The 19,955-nt window shown below is 34.3% G+C and overlaps 1 pseudogene; it reads left to right on the forward strand.

Moving 5' to 3' along the window:
• The first annotated feature begins 502 nt into the window (after positions 1-502).
• LOC138821436 (U6 spliceosomal RNA) lies at positions 503-602 on the forward strand (annotated as a pseudogene).
• Positions 603-19,955: the final 19,353 nt, after the last annotated feature.

Raw genomic sequence — 19,955 nt, forward strand, 5'->3', positions numbered from 1 at the left:
CCTTGTAACTAAGATTAGTTTTGTTCCAGTAAGACAATCTATGCTGTCAGGGTAAGATATTCTGGTTGGTTTGTTTCTACATGGGAGAAGGGTAAAGTGTCAGGAAGACATTTGTGCCAGTGAGACTTCTTTGCGAACTTTTAAGCTGCAGAAGTTTAGAAGTAGCTCTTAAGCAAGACTTCCTTTGAATCCATTAGCTCCACAAAGCTAACTCAGTTGATTATTGAGTACTTGAAAAGGCATCACCTTTGGACTTAGCTATAAAGACTTCAAAATATGATCAAATTTAAAATGAAAACAACAAAATAGTCATTGACAAAAATTGCAAATGTGAGCAATCGACCAAACAATGTAAGTTTTTCCCACTATACACAGAAATTTAGAGAAATAAGATCAATAGCATTTTAGGAACAATAAGGGCTCCTTGTTACAAATAGGCAACCAAGGATATATGCCTGTATAAAGATTGCATCATTAACTACTTAAATTTAGAGGATACTACATGCTTCAGCAGCAGGCCTAACCAAATGACAACAATACAGATATTAACATGGCACTTGCAGAAGGATGATAAAAAAATTCGTGAACTATTCCATATTTTTCATTCTTCAAATGAAAGAAATGAAAAGCAGTTATTAAAAAGTTGATTACAAAAATACAAGTGTAACAATACATGTAATTCATAGAATTAAAGGTTAGTTTGACATCAGTGTATTAAATCTTCACTTTACAAAGGCTCTTACATAGCATAACCTTTACAAAACTTGAAATTAGATAATATTATCATCTTATCCCAAAGAAATAAAATACTATAAGGACCTAGGAAAAAAGGAATCTTAACTTTTTCTATATGGAATGTAATCTGAAAGGAGACATTTATTAATGAACCTATATATTATAAAAATGTAGACTTTAAAGTATTATATCTAGAAGATAATGAAATAGATTATGGACTTTATACAAACTTTGATATACTTTTTTTCAGACAAGCACCAGGAATAACTTTAGTTTCTATACTATTCATTTCAACAGATAAGGTAAAATTAAAAAAAAAAAAACACAAACTCTGCAGAAATCATTATAGATGCTTACAAAGAACTCTTGAATACATTTTGACATCAAAGTGAGGCAATTCACATGGAAGAATACCATGGAATCCATGAATTTTTAAATTAAGATATTGCTGTTGCTTTTTATTATGAAAATATTTTGTAGGGACACAAAAGATGGAATGGCACTTTTGAAATTTAAGAAATTAACCAAACCATTACTACGTAGGAGAATAATTTGTACAGCCTTCCATAACTTCAAAGAGGTAGTGATACATACTTATCCTTTTGGCAATATCAAATGCAGTTTCTTCCAAGTTGTTCTTCATACCCGGTTTGAAATAATGGTTCAACAGAAGGAGATACAGCATATCCTTGCTATTTCTATTCCCAGCAGCAAGATGCAAGGGGGTCAAGAGGCCTTTAGTTTGGAGATTGGTATCTGCATCATGATGAATTAAGAAAGAATCCATTCTGGTATTAATCCATATATAAGTACTATGCAGGGGTGCCAAACCATTCACAGTTATTGCATGAATATCTGCCTTGACCTACCAACTCATGGACAATGTCTACATGTCCACTCTAGGCTTCCTGATGATGAGGGGTATACTTATCCTCATCCCTGGTATTCATATGAGTGGCCTTTTTGAAAAGTATTCTCTGCACTGCAGTAAGCCCAAAGAAGAAATTTGCTTGCATTCTTCTCCATTATTTTCTTGCAATTGATACCATTCCTCACGTTTTCATCTAGTTGATGGTCTTCATCAGAATTGCCTAACAAGAGACATTGAGTACCAGTGGGAATGAGGTGTCCATGTTTTTCCTGAATAGTTCACGTTGGTTGAACTGGTCAGAAAAATCTGGTGAATTTCCTGCATGTTTTTTCACCATGATTTATTTTCTGTTTTTTCATTTTTACTATTTTAAATTATTCTAACTGGAGAGTAGGGAATTGATAGAAAGCAGAGGAAAGACTTTCCTCTGTATTCAAATGCCCAGACTGAAAATGAGGACCAGTGGTATCTTCATGTGCAGCTTATTCTAGGCATGAGAAAATAGGAAACAATGCCTTCTATGTAAATGATTTGGGAAATACAATGATATAGTGTAAGAGAACTTACTATTCAATATATGAGCTTTAAGAGCTTTCTAATACATCCATTATTTATTGGTATTCAACATTAGAAAAAAATGTATAATGCAGTAGTAAAATAGAAGTCCTTTGCATGACTACTTAAATGCTTTGTTTTTCTTTTTTTTTATTGTGAAAATACTGTACAGAGGGTTTACAATTACATGGGAAGATAGTGATAACATTTCTTATCAAGCATTGTAGCCTCATCCTTTGTTTACATTTCCCATCCCTTCCCAGTCTCCCCTAGTCTCCCTACCCAATCCTTCCCCCCCCCAACTAAAGTTGCAAAGTTCATTTTCGACGTGACAACATGTACTTCTCATTGTGGCAACAGGTCCACTTGTATCCTTATTTAAATGACTTGTTTTTCCCCTCTCCCTCCACAAATGATACTGACATCAAATACAGTGAAAGCAGGGGTTATACTATGGGGAGGGACATACAAAGCAACAAAGAAATAATCTTATAAATACGTTAAAAACAAATGCATGAAAGAAAAATAAACATTTAAATACATATCTTAGGGTTCATTTTCCTAACTTCACCTAATCTGAGCTTTTCTGCTTGACTCATACATATACTAGATATTGCAAATAAGGGAAACCATGGGACCTATGTTTCTTTGGGCTTGGATTACTTCACTTAATATAATTATTTCCAAGTCTTTCCATTTCCTACAAAATGGGGCAATGTCATTCTTCTGATGGAGGCATAGAATTCCATTGTGTATATATATCACATTTTCTTGATCCAATCATATAGTGAGGGGCATCTGGGTTGGTTCAATAACTTAGCTATGGTAAATAATGCTGCAATAAACATAGTTGTGCTGGTAGCTTTAGTGTGGTCTTGTTTGTAAACATTTGGGTAAATGCCCAAAAGTGGGATTGCTGGGTATCATAGGGGAGATCTATGTGGAGTCTTTTGAGGAACCTCCATACTATTTCCAAAGTGGTTGAACAAGTTTACACTCCCACAATCAATGAAATAAGGTTCCCTCCTGTCCACACCCCCTCCAGCATCTGTTGTTGTTAGAGTTCTTGATTTTTGCCATTCTAACTGGGGTGAGGTGGTATCTCAATGTTGTTTTGATTTGCATTTCTTTTATGGCTAGGGAGGTTGAACATTTCTTCATGTGTCTATTGGCTATCCATCTTTCTTCTTCAGAGAAGTTTCTCTTTAAGTCTTTAGCCCACTTATTTATTGGGCATTTGTTTCTTTGAGGATTTGCTCTTGAGGGATTTAATTTTTTGAGTTCCAAGTATATTTTAGATATGAGACCCTTGTCCGTTGTATAGCTTGTGAAGATCTTCTCCCAATCCGTTGGCTTTCTATAGATCTTGCTGGCTATGTCCTTTGCCATGCAGAAGCTCTGCAACTTCATGCAATCCCATTTGTTCAATCTTTCTTTGATTTCTTGTGTTTCTGGGTCTCTATTAAGAAAATGTAGGCCTGCGCCAAAGAGATCTAGGGTTTCCCCTATTCCATCCTGTAATGTTTTCAGAGTGTCTGCTTTGACTCCGAGGTCTTTGATCCATTTGGAGTTGATTCTGGTGCAGGGTGGTAGATAAGGCTCTAGCTTTAGTTTTCTACAAGTAGTTAACCAATTTTTCCAGCACCATTTATTGAAGAGGCTGTCTTTCTTCCATTCTAATTTTTTAGTTGTCTTTTGAAATATTAGTTCGCTATAGGAGTGTAGGTTCATTTCTGGGTTCTCAATTCTATTCCATTGGTCCTGAGGTCTGTTCTTGTTCAAGTACCAAGCTGTTTTGATTACTATGGCTTTATAGTAGAGTTTGAAATTTGGTATTGATATTCCTTCAGCAGTGTTCTTTCCTTTGAAGAGCGTTTTTGCTATTTGGGGTCTTTTACTGTTCCATATGAATTTTTGGACTGCCACTCCTATTTCCTTCAAGAACAAGGTTGGAATTTTGATAGGTATCACATTGAATTTGTAGATAGCCTTGGAAAGTATTGCCATTTTCACGATGCTAATGTTTTCAATCCCGGAGCATGGGAGTTTTTGCCATTTTCTAAGTTCTGTTTTGATTAACTTTTTAAAGTTTTTAAAGTTTTCATCATAGAGATCCTTCACTTCTTTGGTTAGTTTATTAAGTCAATTTGAACAGGCAGAAAAATGCACTGCCTTACCCAGGGTTTTGTGATCCTCTTCCCAGGTTAGTTCATTGTTAGGCAGATCTCCTTTGAGTATCACAAAAGAGGGATATGACTTTTTCCTCATGTTTTGAGATGTTGCGATGAGGCTAGGTTCTGGGTAGAGTTGAGGCCTCTCAGCAAACACTAGCTTTTCCCAGGGGCTGGTTTGTGAGAAACTCACAGCACTCAGCCTGGAGCCATTCTCAGAGTTTCTGTTTACTGAATTTCAATTGATTATCAAGGCTGCTAAAGGGAGGAGCAGGTTATGGCTCTGATTATCCAGTGAAGAAAGCCACTCCTGGGGCTGGTGCCCTAGCTGGGTGTTTTTCCCTGGGTGGAGCTGAGTCTGCCAGGTCAGTTAGTTTCTTGTGACATGCTAAATGACTCTAGATTTCTTCCAAGGCCTGAGTTGGAGAGTGAGGATGTCAGGCTTCTACTCACGCTGAGTCTTGGTTCCTGGGTTGTCTCTGGTCTGCAAACTGCAGGTTGAAGATGTCTGTTCCTTGTCGGTTCTTGCTGGTGTTGAGTAGAATCTGCTCACCCACCCTGTCTGGCTCCTTCTTCCCAGACTCTCTGTGATTTAGGTATGGCGACTGAGGCCACTGCTGCCACTTTTGCTTCCGAGGCAGCGGCTGCTGGCAAGTGCTCAGAGCTTTCTCCTTGCCTGGATTTTCCCTCTCTGGCCTAACTCTCTGTCCTATGAAGGCATTCTTGATGTGATTCTCTGGCTTAGGACTATTCACTGCAACTCTAAAACTGCTTTCTATTTTAGAGCTTGTTTAGCTTCTATCTTCTCCTCTGCCATCTTCCAATTCCGTGTTTTTTTTAAAGACATTTGTTTTCATCTAAAAAAGTAAGCCTGTCTATTGTCTTCTGTTGATTTTGATGATTGAAGATGCTTAATGACAAGTCAAAATGTGTTAGTAGTCCTTTGATATCAATTGTTTCATTTTTTCCTCTTGGAGAATATAATGATCAAAGCAATAGTTCAGAATCACCAATCAACAGTTCAGCATCATGCTTCCAGTGCAAGTGGAATACTAGTAAGTAATCCTCGATACCATTTTCCACAAAGTTTTGTCATAGATACAATCAGCCTGCCTTCTCTAGCTGCTTTCGTAGCCTGCACCTATTCCTTCATTGTGCAGGAAAAGTGTGATTCAACTGATTTCAGTCAGATCTGTTCCTAGATTTATCAAGGAATTAGATTCTTTTTTTTAAAAATTAGTTATGGGGCCTGAACTCTGGGCGCGGGCACCGTCCTTGAGATCTTCAAATCAAGGAAAGCACTCTACCACTTGAGCCACAGAACCACTTCTGGATGGTTCTGTTTATGTGGTTCTGGTTTGGGAAATGGCAGAGAAGAAAGTGAAATGATGCAACCAAAAAAATGAAAGCAAAATAGATTAGGATAATTATGGAGCAACCATATTGTCTATGAGAATCATGAAAGAGAGAGAGGAAGAGAGATACCGATGTGCAATGACTTAGCTAGCCAGAAAATCCATGTTTCTGATGAATTTACAAAGCAAACAATTTTATTTTTTTATTTGATTAAAGAGATGAAATAGAGTTTATGTATTTACTTGAAATTAGTAAATATATTTTTAGTAGCCTACATAAAGAAACATACCTTTGACCAAATTACAGACAAGTATCTTAATCCTTGGCCTGGGAAGGTGACTCAGTGGTAGAGTGCATGCCTTGCAGCTTACTATAGTGTAGAGGCCACTTTCCAATAAGGCCACTCATATGAATACTAGGGACGAGGATGAGTATACCCCTCTTCATTGGGAAGCCGAGAGTGGACACTGAGACATTGTCCATGAATTTGTAGCTCATGGCAGATATGCACTCAATTACTGTGAATGGCTGGACACCCCTGCACAGTGCTTATATGTGGAACATATTGCAACAACACACACACACACACACACACACACACACACACACACACACACTCACACACACACACACACATACACACATAAACACACACTTCATCAGATTTCTTCTTAAGTATTTTTGTGTATGGTCTTAAGAAGAAATTTACAGTACTAACGAGTTTCTGGCAGGACAATATAATCACTGCACATCTTGCTTCTATACTCTCAGTTTTAAATTATTAGCTGGGTATGTGCATTAGATAAGTATAGGAAAAAGTAGGAGCCACACGGGTGGCTCAGGTCTTTAATCCTAGCTAATCAGAAAGATGAAATCTGATAATTATGGTTTGAAACCAGACCAAGAAAAAAAAGTCCATTAGATTCTGGTTTGAAAGTAACCAGCAAAAGCTAGAAATGGAGCTCTGGTACAAGCAGTAAGATGCTAGCCTTGAGAAAACTAAAACAAAACAAAGAACAAATTCTGGTACAGAGTCAGGTCCTGAGTTCAAGCTCTAATATTAGTACTAAACTAATGAAGAAATGAATTAGCTAATTAATTACCTAAAATAAATTAAGTGGTCACGTGTGGAATGGCAGGTAAAATGTAACAATCATGGTGACTGGATTATGTATTATTTTGTAATAAGGCAAATTATCATTTGTCCTAATCACTAATATTGTATTTGAACAATAAACCCTGAATTTGGCATGTGTGTATATGTGTGTGTACATGTGCACACATGTGTGTTTATATGTGTGTGTGTGTGTTGTTGCAATGTTGGTTGCCAATAAGAACAGAGAGAGGCTGAAAAGAGCTATGTTGCAGTTTTTTTTTTATTTAACAGTGTTCTGTCCTGTCATTTCAGTGGAACCACCCTTCTGTACATTTTACTTGTTAAATAATAACATCATCATAATTAAAACATTTACAAAATTAAGTTAGATATAAGAGATCATTTTCAGGTCTTAGTATATGTTAGGTAAAAAGAAACACATATAACTAGGTAATGAGTTATTGCTATAAGATGACTGTCAGTACAAAATATGTATTTGACCTCTTAAATTGGTCATACTTTTAAGATATACTCATGGAGTGATTTTGACTGACTTGACCAAACAGTTATTACTCTCTGGTTATTCCTGTGAAACTCAAGGTGGATATACTCTTTCCGGATTTCTGTTGAAAGTAACTTTCTTTGTAAGATCGTATCTATTCACACTAAGATAATCAACCCCATATTTTTTAGGTTTGAATATCCCATCATATTGACTGAAAATCAGTATTGTGGCTTTGCTTGTTAGATATATATTTCAAAAAAATCAACAAAAAAATATGTGTCACCTCCAGATTGTGGATGCATTTGTAGTTGTTTTTACATACAAAAGTTTCTTCATTAATAGTTTTTTGTGGGAGTAACTATCACAACTTTAACAAATAATGTTTTTTGAATATCTTTTCCAATATAATATCCCAGAGCGAGTCTTGCAATTTCTGAAAACCCTTTAAATATTAGTATTATTTTGTTCATTGACTATACAGCTAAAGATATTTCTGAAACAAATATTGTTAAGAGCTGAAAATGTAAGTGGGCATATAGGCTTTTTTTTTGCATCATTTTATTAAAAGTCAGTTTTTTCGAAACTAAAAGAAATAGAATAAAATAATGTAAGTGAATTGGGTAACATCCTTATAATTTTGTTTTCTATTAGCACTGTCTTTGAATGTATATGATACAGTTAAATTATTTTTTGTGTCACTGTGCTTCAGTTATTTTTATAATAATAGTTTATAATTGAATCTTCAGTATCATAACAAATTTTGAAAAATGTGGTAGTATTGATGTCTTTTGTTTGGGGGGAGGGAGTCTGGTAGTGGGGCCTGAACTCTGGGGGTTGTCCCTCAGCTCTTCAGCTCAAGGCTAGTGCTCAACCACTTGAGCCACACCGTCACTTCCGGCTTGTTTCTTTTTGTTTGTGTGATGCTGAGGAATCAAACCCAGGGCCTCATGCATGCAAATCTAGCGCTCTACCGCTGAGCCACCTTCCCAGCCCTTCACGTCTTTTTAAACCAATTGTATTCAGAAGTTGGAAAGTTTTTAATTCATGCTTAGGTCTTGGTGTCTATGATTTTTAACCTCTCGTTCCTAACATTAATGATAGGCCAGAGTGCATTGTTGGGTATAGGAAAGGTAAAATATTTATCTAGGGTCAAAGGTGATTTTTATAGCAGTCTTGCTTTAACTGCATTTTAAAGTAGTACCTTTCTCTCAAATTATTGGATATAAAAAGCAATCAAAATATTTAAAATGATAAACAATTTAGCTGAGCTACAATGTGGAAATGATTGGTCCATAAGACATGCAGTCTGTTTTCATCAGGAATTGGGGAGTTCATTCTTTCAGTAAGACTGTGTTAAACAGAGATAGGATCCAGGCAGTGCAGTGTTGAGTGAAGGGATAAAATATGATTTCAATTATTTTGAGCTAGAAATCATGAATCTTATACTTTAGCAGTTCATTTCACCAGGGAGGTATGCATTGATATGAACTTTGAGTTTTCATATTACAGTTCCCTATTTTCTAACAATGTTAAAGAGAAATATTATGAGTGTACACAATAATTCTGGGGAATTTTCCTATTATTTGTAGACTAAGTGCTGGTATTTTAGTCATAAAATAGAATGTGGTTTATTGACAGTGGGAGATGAACCTCAGGCTAACACTTACAATATGTGCAATGTTGTAGTAGTAATTACAACTCTGAAAACTTCAATATCATCATCTGAGAATTAAAAATGTAAGTACTTCCACTTTATGCAATTATTGTGAGGATTAAATTAGATACAATAGGTAAAGTACTTGGAAAAACAATCAATTAGCATTTGGTACATTCTACCTGTTATTTTACGATGTGATGAATTCTAACATTTTTACGTTGATTTTATATGTGCAATTTCATGTATTAATATTCATTGCACTGATCACTTTCCTGTTACTATGAGGAAAAAAAGTTCAAAGAAAATTTCTGAGGAGGAAACTATTATATTGACTCATGGTTTAAGAGAACACAGTTTAAGATCAAATGCATCCATTGTTTTTAATCATATTTTTCTTATCTTAACTAGTTGTACATGGGAATTTCCATTCAATAAATGACTTTTTAAATTATAATGGATCTTTATATAACTTTTCTCTGCCCTTCCAAACCTCACCACACTTCAATTTTTTCTAGTTTCATATTATTTGCATTAAATATAATGTCTTCACTCTTACTCCATAACTCTCTTTATTCCTCCCCTTTGACTTCCCCTCACATCTTCAAAGTGATAGTTTCCCGGTATTCATTTTGTTGGATTAAAAGATCAATTTTATAAGAAAATACACCATTTAAATGCTCCTGTGCAAATAGCATGATTTGGTTACTATTGTTTTGTAAACTTGTATAAAGTTCTAGGTTCCAAATATGAGATTGAACATGGGTCCTTTGTGTGTCTGGCTCTGACTTCGTTTACTTAACATATTTTTAGATCTATCCATTTCTTTGCAAATAATGTAACAGTCCCCATAATGGATAGGTGCAATCCAATTCTGTATATATGACACACTTTTGCCAACCATCCCTCTGCCAAAGGACATCTTGTCTGTTTCCATAACTTGGTTATGGTGAATAGTACAGTAATGAATATGATTGTGAAAGTGATTTTACTGTAACCTTTTGGAAGAATTCATCACTATCTTTCTGTGAGCAATCCTCTAGCCAGTTTTAAAGAATAAGTACATCCCTCCCTTCATCTTCATTACAACGTAATGAAGATGAAAAAACACACTACCCCATACAGGTCTCAATAAGCTAAAACCACACTGTGCCCATATTCTTTCAATACATTTTTAATAATTGTACATATAATTTAGTGAGAACCTTCTATGTACTTTCCTAATGTGGAAATTAGAGACATAACAACAGTGTAAAATAAGAAATATGCATTTTAATTAGCTATTATCATTTTTAAAATCTTTTTCAACTCTAACTAAAAACCTCACTTATTATTATTTTAATCTTTATTTGATTACTTCATCTATCGCCTAAATTATAACAGATGAGTTAAATACAAAGGCAAAAAGTGTGTTTTGTTTTTGACACTCATGTGTGAGGATGCACAATATGGGCAAATAGATGGATCGGAATTAATAGCAATTATAAATTTTGTTAAAGTAGAGATGGTTTGCCCAAACTGATTCATAATTTATTCAACAAAAAGAAACGTGTCACAATTCCCTTTGTTTTGCTCCTATTAAGTTTTGCTGCCATTTTATTTTATAATGAAGGATGATTTCATATATCTACTGTAGATACAATAATATGTTAAAATATTTCTATCCGTATGTATTGATATATAAATACACATTATATTAACACAGGTTACAATGATAATTTATAACTTCTGTAACTATACAATTACTGAATTATTAAATACATCAACGGCTCATGCCTGGAATCCTGGTTAGTCAGGAGGCTGAGATCTGATGTACATGGTTTAAAGCCATCCTGGGCAGGAAAGTCCATGAGCCTCTTATCTCCAAACAACCAACAGAAAATCAGAATTGGAACTGTGTCTCAAACTAATAGAGTGGTAGCCTTGAGAAAAAAAGCTCACGGACATCACCCAGGCTCTTAGTTCAAGAACTACAATCTACCCAAAACAATCTATTTAATGTACACCTGTGAAAGGAGAATATTTCCATCACCCAAATGCACATCCATGCTCATTTGCAAGGTAACTGTGTTTTGTCTGAAGTACCAATAAACATTATCACTAAAGTAGAAAGCATTGGAACGTGGGTTAATTCTATCACTCTCATGGATTTTTCTCCACTCAAATATTCAAGTGTTACAATTATTCCAGTTATTTATAATCATAGCTTTTATCTTTAATACACCTAATATTACAGTTTGAATTCAGTGTCTTGTGCCCACTAACTGGGTGTTCTTACCACTTTGTCCTATGCCCAGCCCTAAATTATCCTGATTATATTTTCAGATAGAAACTGGCTTCCTACTTGTGTATGATCTTGGCCTCGTTCCACTTTATGTTATTCTTCCTGGAATTTAGAATAACAAGTGCATGGTATTTTGTACAGATCTTTCATTCTGGTATGGGCTTTAGCCACTGTTCTCACAACAGTGCACTCCCATGTAGTCAGGATTTTCATAAGCTTGTCATAGCTGACTATTTTTAAATCTTTCATTTCCTGCAAGTTCTTGAGTACTGAATTAATTTGTGTTTTCTTGGGTTGTTTTGTTTCATTTGAATCTATGTGTTGAGTTGTTCCTCACTTTTCCTTTTGTTTCTTTCCTTCTAGTTCTTACCTATAGTGCTGAGAAACCATTTCTTCTTTCTCAAGATAATTAGGGTGAATATTATTTATTCCAAAGCAATTTCAGTAACATTTAAACAGCATCATATCTATGAATGGTACACAAATGCTAAGCGCTGAGAAGGGTGTTTTTACTTTCAAGGCAGTCTTTGGCATCACAGACAGATCATTAAATGTATGAAGATAATATAAATACAGATGAATGCCAGGAGGAGAAAAACCTATTATAAATTGTTTGACAGAGGCTTCCCTTTTAGTTTAAGAAATATATTGCTTGATGCAGGATTTCACAAAATCATATTGCTAGGAGGAACCTAAACAATCATCTAATACTATAAATTCAGAGTGATGAATTGAATTCCTGAATAAGTTACTTTTGGGTCAAATAAAAGCAGGCTTCCAAAAAGAGAGTAGATTTTAGAGAAACATAAAGAATTTTATGTAAATAGTTCCTTAGCTGATTTTGTAATTTTGTAAACTAATACAGGAAAATAAAGTACAGCAAAGTAAAAGAATAAAGAACTTCACATTGAAATACTCATTTGTGTGTGTGTGTGTGTGTGTGTGTGTGTGTGTGTGTGTGTGAGTGTGTGTGTGTGTGTTCATGCCCATGCGAGTATGCAAACGCAAATGTGCATGTTCTCATGCATGCATTCATCATTCTTGAAGCTTGATAGTGGCTAAGAACTATTACTAAGCATCTGTACGCAAGGATAGTGTTCTTCCACTTCAGCCACTTCTTTTTTTTTTTTAGATAATTTCTTGTATTTTCATGATTGGACTAGCTTTGAACAGTGGTCATCAGATCTCATACTCCTGAGAAGCTAGCTAAGCTTATTCAGCCTCTGAGTACCTAGTTAAAATTCTGAATGTCCTCTATGCTTCACTGCTCTTTTATTCTTTTCCTGAGGTAATCACAAGCCTAAGTCACATATATGTCTAATTGCTTTAAAAATACTGTTACTGCTTGGCACCAGGGGCTCCCATTGATACTCTTAACTACTTAGGAGGCTTGAGAACTGAACCCAGGCCAAAAGGTTAGTGGAATTCCTTCTCACTCTATAGCTGGGTGCATTGGATCATTTCCAACATCCTTCACTATCTAGTTACTAAGATTGGAAAGACTGCGGACCCAGGCCAGTCAAGGTAGCAGGTTAGACAAGATGGTATTCATCTCTGATGCCACTGATGATGGGAAGGCTAAAAGGACAGATTAGGTGCATGTTCTTGTGGAAAGGTAACACCTATCCTAAAATTAACCACTGATATGACACCAGCTTAGCAAGAAAAATATACCCTAAGTTGAAATACCCACAATTTCCCACTACCAAAATAAGTATATACATGAACATTCAAGAATTTAGTACAATCTGTTCTTTGCTCTAATATCAGCTTCATCTGATTATCATATGATGTGACAGAATAGTGTTTCAATTAAACTTATGATAATTTAAAAAGACCTAGAAAATTCTTTCTCACTTACTAAGTTCAAATGTATGGCATATTGCCTCATTTCTTACATTTTTGACTACCACTATAAATTAATCTTATGATTATTATTAATAGTAATTTATTCTGATTTATTGCTTTACTTTGTAACAGTTTTTAAAATTTTTGCTTCTCTGCTGAGGTTGAAGTATTTAAATCGTATCATCAAAATATATTCCTTGGGTACTTAAGGCAGTTTTTTACAAAGTTTTTAACCAATGGCTTCTAATAATTCTTAACTGGTATATTATTTGGTTTATTTTTAATTTCAATTTAATTTTATTTTAATGGTAATGTACACAGGGGTTACAGTTACATAAATAAGGTAAGGTAATGAGTACATTTCTTAGGGAAGGAACATTGTTATCTCTTCCATCGATTCTTTTGTACACTCAAAACAAGAACTACTGATGATTTTGCTGTTGCTATTGATCCATGGGTTCTTTTGCTTTCTTTGTTAATGCATTTTTATTATAAAATTGATATACAGAGGGTTTACACTTAATTAAGTGTAGACTTCATTTTATTTTCTAAATTTCAAATTTTGGGCTTAAATGTTTTCTTTTGTTTCTTTAAGATAATTCTTTTTTTCAGAGGATTAGTTAATTTATTTTTGCATGATATTTACACATGTAAATTATTCAGACATATATTTTGCTTTTATAATATTTAATATGTGACTATTAAAAATTTTCTTAAATTTTATATGATTAATAATTGTAAATAATTTTTTCTTACACTTACAAATATATTTGTCCAGGTAACAAATACTGTATTTTCAAGAAGTACATACTTTATTAAGAAAGGCTTCATTACTTGGTCACTTTGTGGAAATATTTTTACTTCTATTAAAAAAAAGTTTGAGCTCCGCATGGTGATTTGTGGCATCCATTTTCTAGCTATGGTGGGAAGTGTAAATAGGATTTGTAATTCGGGAGATACTGAGAAACGCTGTGACCTTATTATAAAACTATTCAGAGTGAAATGATTAGAGGTATAACCATCGCTAGTGTTATATAAAGCACCTAGCTATCATATTCTAAATCTTGAGTTAAAATATCAGTAACATCAATTTTTTGTCAAAATAAAAGGATACATGTTTCCAAATGTTTATTATTTCAACTTATTTTTAAAGGTTCTCATGTCACCTATTAATTTTCAGTTTTCTTAATCTATTAAAATCCAAGTATATTGTGACTATTTTATTTCTACTAAACTTGTAAATAGTACATGCAATATCATGATTCCATATATTAACACATTTTTACTATCTGTGATAATTTCCTCCGTTTAATATAATTATATCAATATTCCAAATGTGTGTATGTGGTGTATATGTGTGTGTTTATGTGGTTTTTGTATGTGTGTGCTTTGTGTGTACTTTGTAATGTTTGGGAGATCACACCATTGTTTCACACATGCTAGGCCAATGTTTTACCACTGAGCTATGCTTCCTAATTATAATCCAAATAGTGTTTTACATCATGACTTTGAAACTTTCATTCCTAGTATGTTTTTTCAAAATTATACAATAAAATGTGCTCCATATTCTATCCACGCTAGCAATTGTTATTGTTACTTAGAATATTCCCACTGCCTTTCCACTTCCAAACTCTTGTGTTTGTTATTGATAAAGGTTTTACTTTGCTTGTTTTCTCTCTTCATTCCTTTTCCCTTTAGAGTTTAACTCTTCTTTCTCTTATTTCTTTGGGAATTATCATATTCTTATTACAAATTCTTACATTTGTAACAGGTATATACAATGCTTCATTTTCTATTTTATTTTTTCCCATTTTCGCTGACTTTTGGTCCAAACTATTAGATGGATTAAAAGGAAACTTGACTCACGACACTTTAGTTTTCTCCTTCTCTTCTCTGAAGTCTTTCTGTTTTTTGAAACACAATAGCAATGACATATAGCTCCTACATGGTCCATCATTCCTTCCCCTCTCACTCTCCTCTGTTGTACAGCTCAAGTTGTTATCATTCAGATTTATTATGCTACAGCATTATCTAAATCTTAACTCATTCCTAAATTAATTTTAGTTGGTTGTTTCATGTATTCTCTAAAGAAATTTTTCTATATATAATATCTGGGGTCTTGTTTTGTACAAGGTACAAATATGAGTGACTATCAAACATCTAGATATCTCTGTAGAATATTGGTCAACCTGCTCAATAAACTAGTATGTAAATTCAAGGAATACAGGTCAATCAGAACAACCTTGTAAAATGGTGTAGTTTGAACCTTCATACTAGCTTTGAATCTTATTACCATGTTAGTAGTGAAGACAAAATAGTTCTAGTACAAAAGAAGACACATAGAAGAATGTAACAGATTTGTCAAAAATTCTTATTTTTATGGTCAATAGATTTTGAAATCTATCCTATGACTTTATGAATTAAAAATAGAATCTAAAATCGGTGTATTTGCACTATTGTCTCTCAAGATTTAAAAAATGATCTTATACTACTACCTCAATCCTTTTTTGTTTTGTTTTGTTTTTTGTCATTCATGGGGCTTGAACTCTGGGCTTAGGGGCTGTCCGTGTGCTCTTCAGCTCAACGTGAGTGCCCTACCGCTTGAGCCACAGCACCAGATCTGGTTTTCTAGTGGTTTATTGGATATAAGATTCTCATGGACGTTCCTGCTCGGGATGGCTTTAAACTGTGATCTTCAGATCTCAGACTTCTCAGTAGCTAGGATTACAGTTATGAGTCTCAGGCACCTGTCTTACCTCCATCCTAATACTAAAATTTAAAATAAAAAATGATTATCAAACTAAATGTGAGATGTGAAAACCTATAAAACATAAATGTAAATGACATTGCATCAGTAAAGGTTTCTAAAAATTTGACATGGAAAGCATTAGTGGCTAAAGAAAGCAAGAATAAACTGGATTGTATCAAGTGATAGCCTTTCATAATTCAAAGGACACTATAACCAAAGTTAAAACATATCCAATTAAAACATATCGAACAGATACAGGGAACATATTTGTTAATCCTACAGTGTTAATGCTACAATGAGTCTGAATCTTAAGTATTTTTTTTTTTCAGATAAGGGGTAGGTTTATTCAGTAGACCTGCTGGGACCAGGCAAGGGTGGCACTCCACGTGGCTGGGAAAGGCCTGGGAATGAGAGAGAGCTGGGAAGAGAGGAAAGAGAGAGAAAAGAGCAGAGAGAGGGGTAAGAACAGTAGCACTCACGTGGTATTCAGGTAAGGGGTAGACCTGCTGGGACCAGGCAAGGTTGGCATTCCACGTGGCTGGGAAAGAGAGAGAGCAAGAGAGCAAGAAAAGAGCAGCAAGAGCTAGAAACGAACAGAGAGAGAAAAAAAGGAGCGAGAGTCTGGGCCTGAGCTAGCCCTTATGTAGGGTGAATCTTAAGTATTTTTATATCTTCTAATTCTATGTAAATTTTTCCTGATATGATAATTCTTTAAAGAACTTATGTAAATTAAGTCAATAGGAGGAGCATATGAAATAAGCTCCTCTTTAGTATCTAAGAAAAAAGAAAAAGAAAACTCACTACTATGACCCTAATATAAAAAGATGACACAAAATATAGTAATGCATTTGTGGAGAAATTGATAACCTCTATATAGGAGAATGATTTGTATAATACTGCGATCATTTTAGCAAGCGAGATTCAAGTCTTCAAAAGGTCAAAGACAATTGTAGATGATCCAGCCATTACACTTCTATGTATGTATTAAAGAGAAGTAAAAAACTTGTTTGGACAGGGAATGTAGTTCATTGACAGTGCACTTGAATAGTATGTGTGAGACACTGGAAATAATCCCCAAAAACCAATTTTGAAAAGACACACTATAGAGGATGTATGCTGGAAATATTCCTGTAACAGAATTTTATATCTACTTTAATGTCTGTTCTAAAATTTACAACATTTCTATTTGAAGAAATGCAAGTTTGTTAAAATTATGCTTGGAAAACCTATTATTGTCCAATTTACTTCCGAAGCACTAAAATATATACAATAAAAGGAGATTATATATTGCATGTGAATTTCATGTCAGCAAATAAAGAAAACTATTGTTAAAAATACTTCACACAAATTGCAGAATACCTAAAAAGATGTTTTCAGTGTTGGCTAAAAATTCATTGTAAACTACAGCGTTTAAAACAAAGATGTGTTTTCTGTGTAATTTGAGTTTTTTTGGTCTTTTTTTTTTTAGTTTATACAGAGATTACTCAAACAAAAATTGGATGTAATAACTGCAATATCTAGGAATTATACATCACTAATAAGTAATTGATAACCTTTTCTGGAAGAAACTTTTAGCAAATGACAGGAGACCCAAATCTATGCATCTGCATTTTATGAAAGTCATATGTTACTTAGTCAATCCAATTGCTTTTCTCTACTTCGCTAGGAAAAAAATTATTCTCAATGTAAGAGCCAATAGCAGTGAAAAGAAACAAAATACATAATCATCTTGATTTATTTGTGAAACTATGAAATGAAATAAATCAATTCCACTTAAGCGACTCCAATATTAGTACCTATGAATCTGTTCCTGAATGCTAATATCCATTGAATTTTTTAAATTTTAATTTCTACCAACATATAAAAACTAGAACAAGAAAACAAATATACTCTGAGAGCAAACCAGCCTTGGACTAATTTTCTTAATTGTTTGAAATTACAAAAGAATTTATACCATGAAGAAAATGATTTTTTCCCTATGGAAATCAATTAAGAATGTTTATTATTTAATATAACACAAATACCAAACAAGAGTATTTTTATATAATCATTACAAATATAATTTTATTATTATAGTAAAATAGAATAAAAAACCAGTCCCAATGTATTATCATTATTCTTAATTCCTAATCATATAGCCTAAATATCTTAAACAAACTAAATAGTCATGTCTTTAACATAAACCTAAATATTCTATACTTTTTAACTCAACATTTTTCAGGGACATATATTCATGTTTCTAAGAAATGTTCACAGCATTTAAAAGGTGCTTTTGTGAAATTAATGTGATATATTTTTGTTGTTGTCGTTGTTTGCAAGGCCTGTGCATTATCGCTAAGCCGTTTTAGGCTCAATGCCAGCATTCTACAACTTGAGGCACAGAGCTAATTCCCGTTTTTAGTGGTTAAATAGAGATAAGAATCTAACAAGTACTTTTTTTTGGGGGGGGGGGTCCAGTCGTGGGGCCTGAACTCTGGCCTGGGCGCTATCCCTCAGCTCTTCAGCTCAAGGCTAGTGCTCGACCACTTGAGCCACAGCCCCACTTTCAGCTTTTTTCTTTTTGCTTATGTGGTGCTGAGGAATCGAACCCAGGGCCTCATGCATGCAAGGCAAGCGCTCTACCACTGAGCATTCTTCCCAGCCCTAGACTACGTTTTCTAATTATATGAGCTTTTTAAATTGGCACATCTCTAGTGGTAGATTATGAAGTAATGGTTGGTCAAGTAGAGGGTATTTTAAAATGATGACAGGAAGTGACTACTACTAAATATTGGAGTATTTTGAGAAGGCAGTGATGATGAAATGTTCTAGAACTGAAGGTGATGTTCATAGTCCAACTTTAGACATTCTATGAATCATTATATTTTATCAAAGAATTTCAGATTGCATTTACATTAACTTTAGGAAAAATTTTAGGATAGTAGTGGGTGAACCTGAGTGATAATTTAGAATTTAAAATCAGAGAATTCTGTAATAAATGAGTTTAGTATGTTGATGAATAAGACTATCAATAAAATATTATCTGTAACATATCCTCTGAGTGACTATGTGTGACATTGCTAGCCAGTGAATATTCTGCAAAATTATGTAAATTGAGGGATGAAATAGGATTGGGAGGAATGAGGGATGATGAACCTCAAGGTGCATTGTATTATCCATGAAATGTGTCTTAGTGTTAGACTGTTTGCTTTGAATGTATGAAGCCCTGGGTCTGATTCCTCAGTAATACATAAACAAAAAAAGCTGGAATTGGCACTATGACACAAGTCGTAGAGTGCTAGCATGAGGAAAAGAATTGCAAGGACATTGCCAAGGCCCTGAGTTCAAGCCCCAGGATTAGCCAAAAATAAAAAAGATGCATCGTATTAAGCCAGGCACTAGAGGCTCATGCTTGTTTTCCTAGATACTCAGGAGGCTCAGGATGGAGGTTTGAAGCCAACGCTGGCAGGAAAGTCTGTGAGATTCTTATATCCAATTAAATATCAGAAAAATCTGAAATTGCTTCTGTGCCTCAAGTGATAGAGTTCTGGTGTTCATCCAAAGGAGCTCAGGGACAATGCCTAGACCCAGAGTTCAAACCTCAGGAGTGAAAAAAGACAAAAAACTCACTTTACACTATGCATAAACTGCTTTGTCAAACAGCAATTCCCATTCAACTACTTAATGTTAATTAAAAAATACGATAAAAATAAAATACGAATCATTTTGGGAACAAGACATAGAATTGAAAGGTTGTTTACAGGGGACAAAGTAAATTTTATATCAGGCAGTTTGAGTTGAAATTTGTTCTTGTCTTCTTACATTATTTATGAAAGTGATATTACTGCCAGTTATGGGTCAATTTCCTTGAGGAACAGACTGTATTCTGCTTTCTTTTCATAGGAAATCATACAGGTGATTTTTTTGTCTCTCTTTTTTTTAAATTGTGAAAGTACCTTACATAGGGGTTACAATTACACGGGCAAGGTAATGAGTACATTTCTTATTAAGCATTGTTGCCTCCTCCTTTGTTTCCCCTTTCCAACCCTTCCCATCTCCCCCTCATCCCTCCCAGCAAAGTTGTACATTTCAGTTTTTGAAATAAAATCTTGTACATCTCATTGTTCCAATGGGTCCATCTGTATCCCTATT

Source organism: Dipodomys merriami, unplaced genomic scaffold (genome assembly GCF_024711535.1).
Source record: "Dipodomys merriami isolate MVZ:Mamm:240054 unplaced genomic scaffold, mDipMer1.0.p SCAF_919, whole genome shotgun sequence".
Classification (NCBI taxonomy): Eukaryota; Metazoa; Chordata; class Mammalia; order Rodentia; family Heteromyidae; genus Dipodomys; species Dipodomys merriami.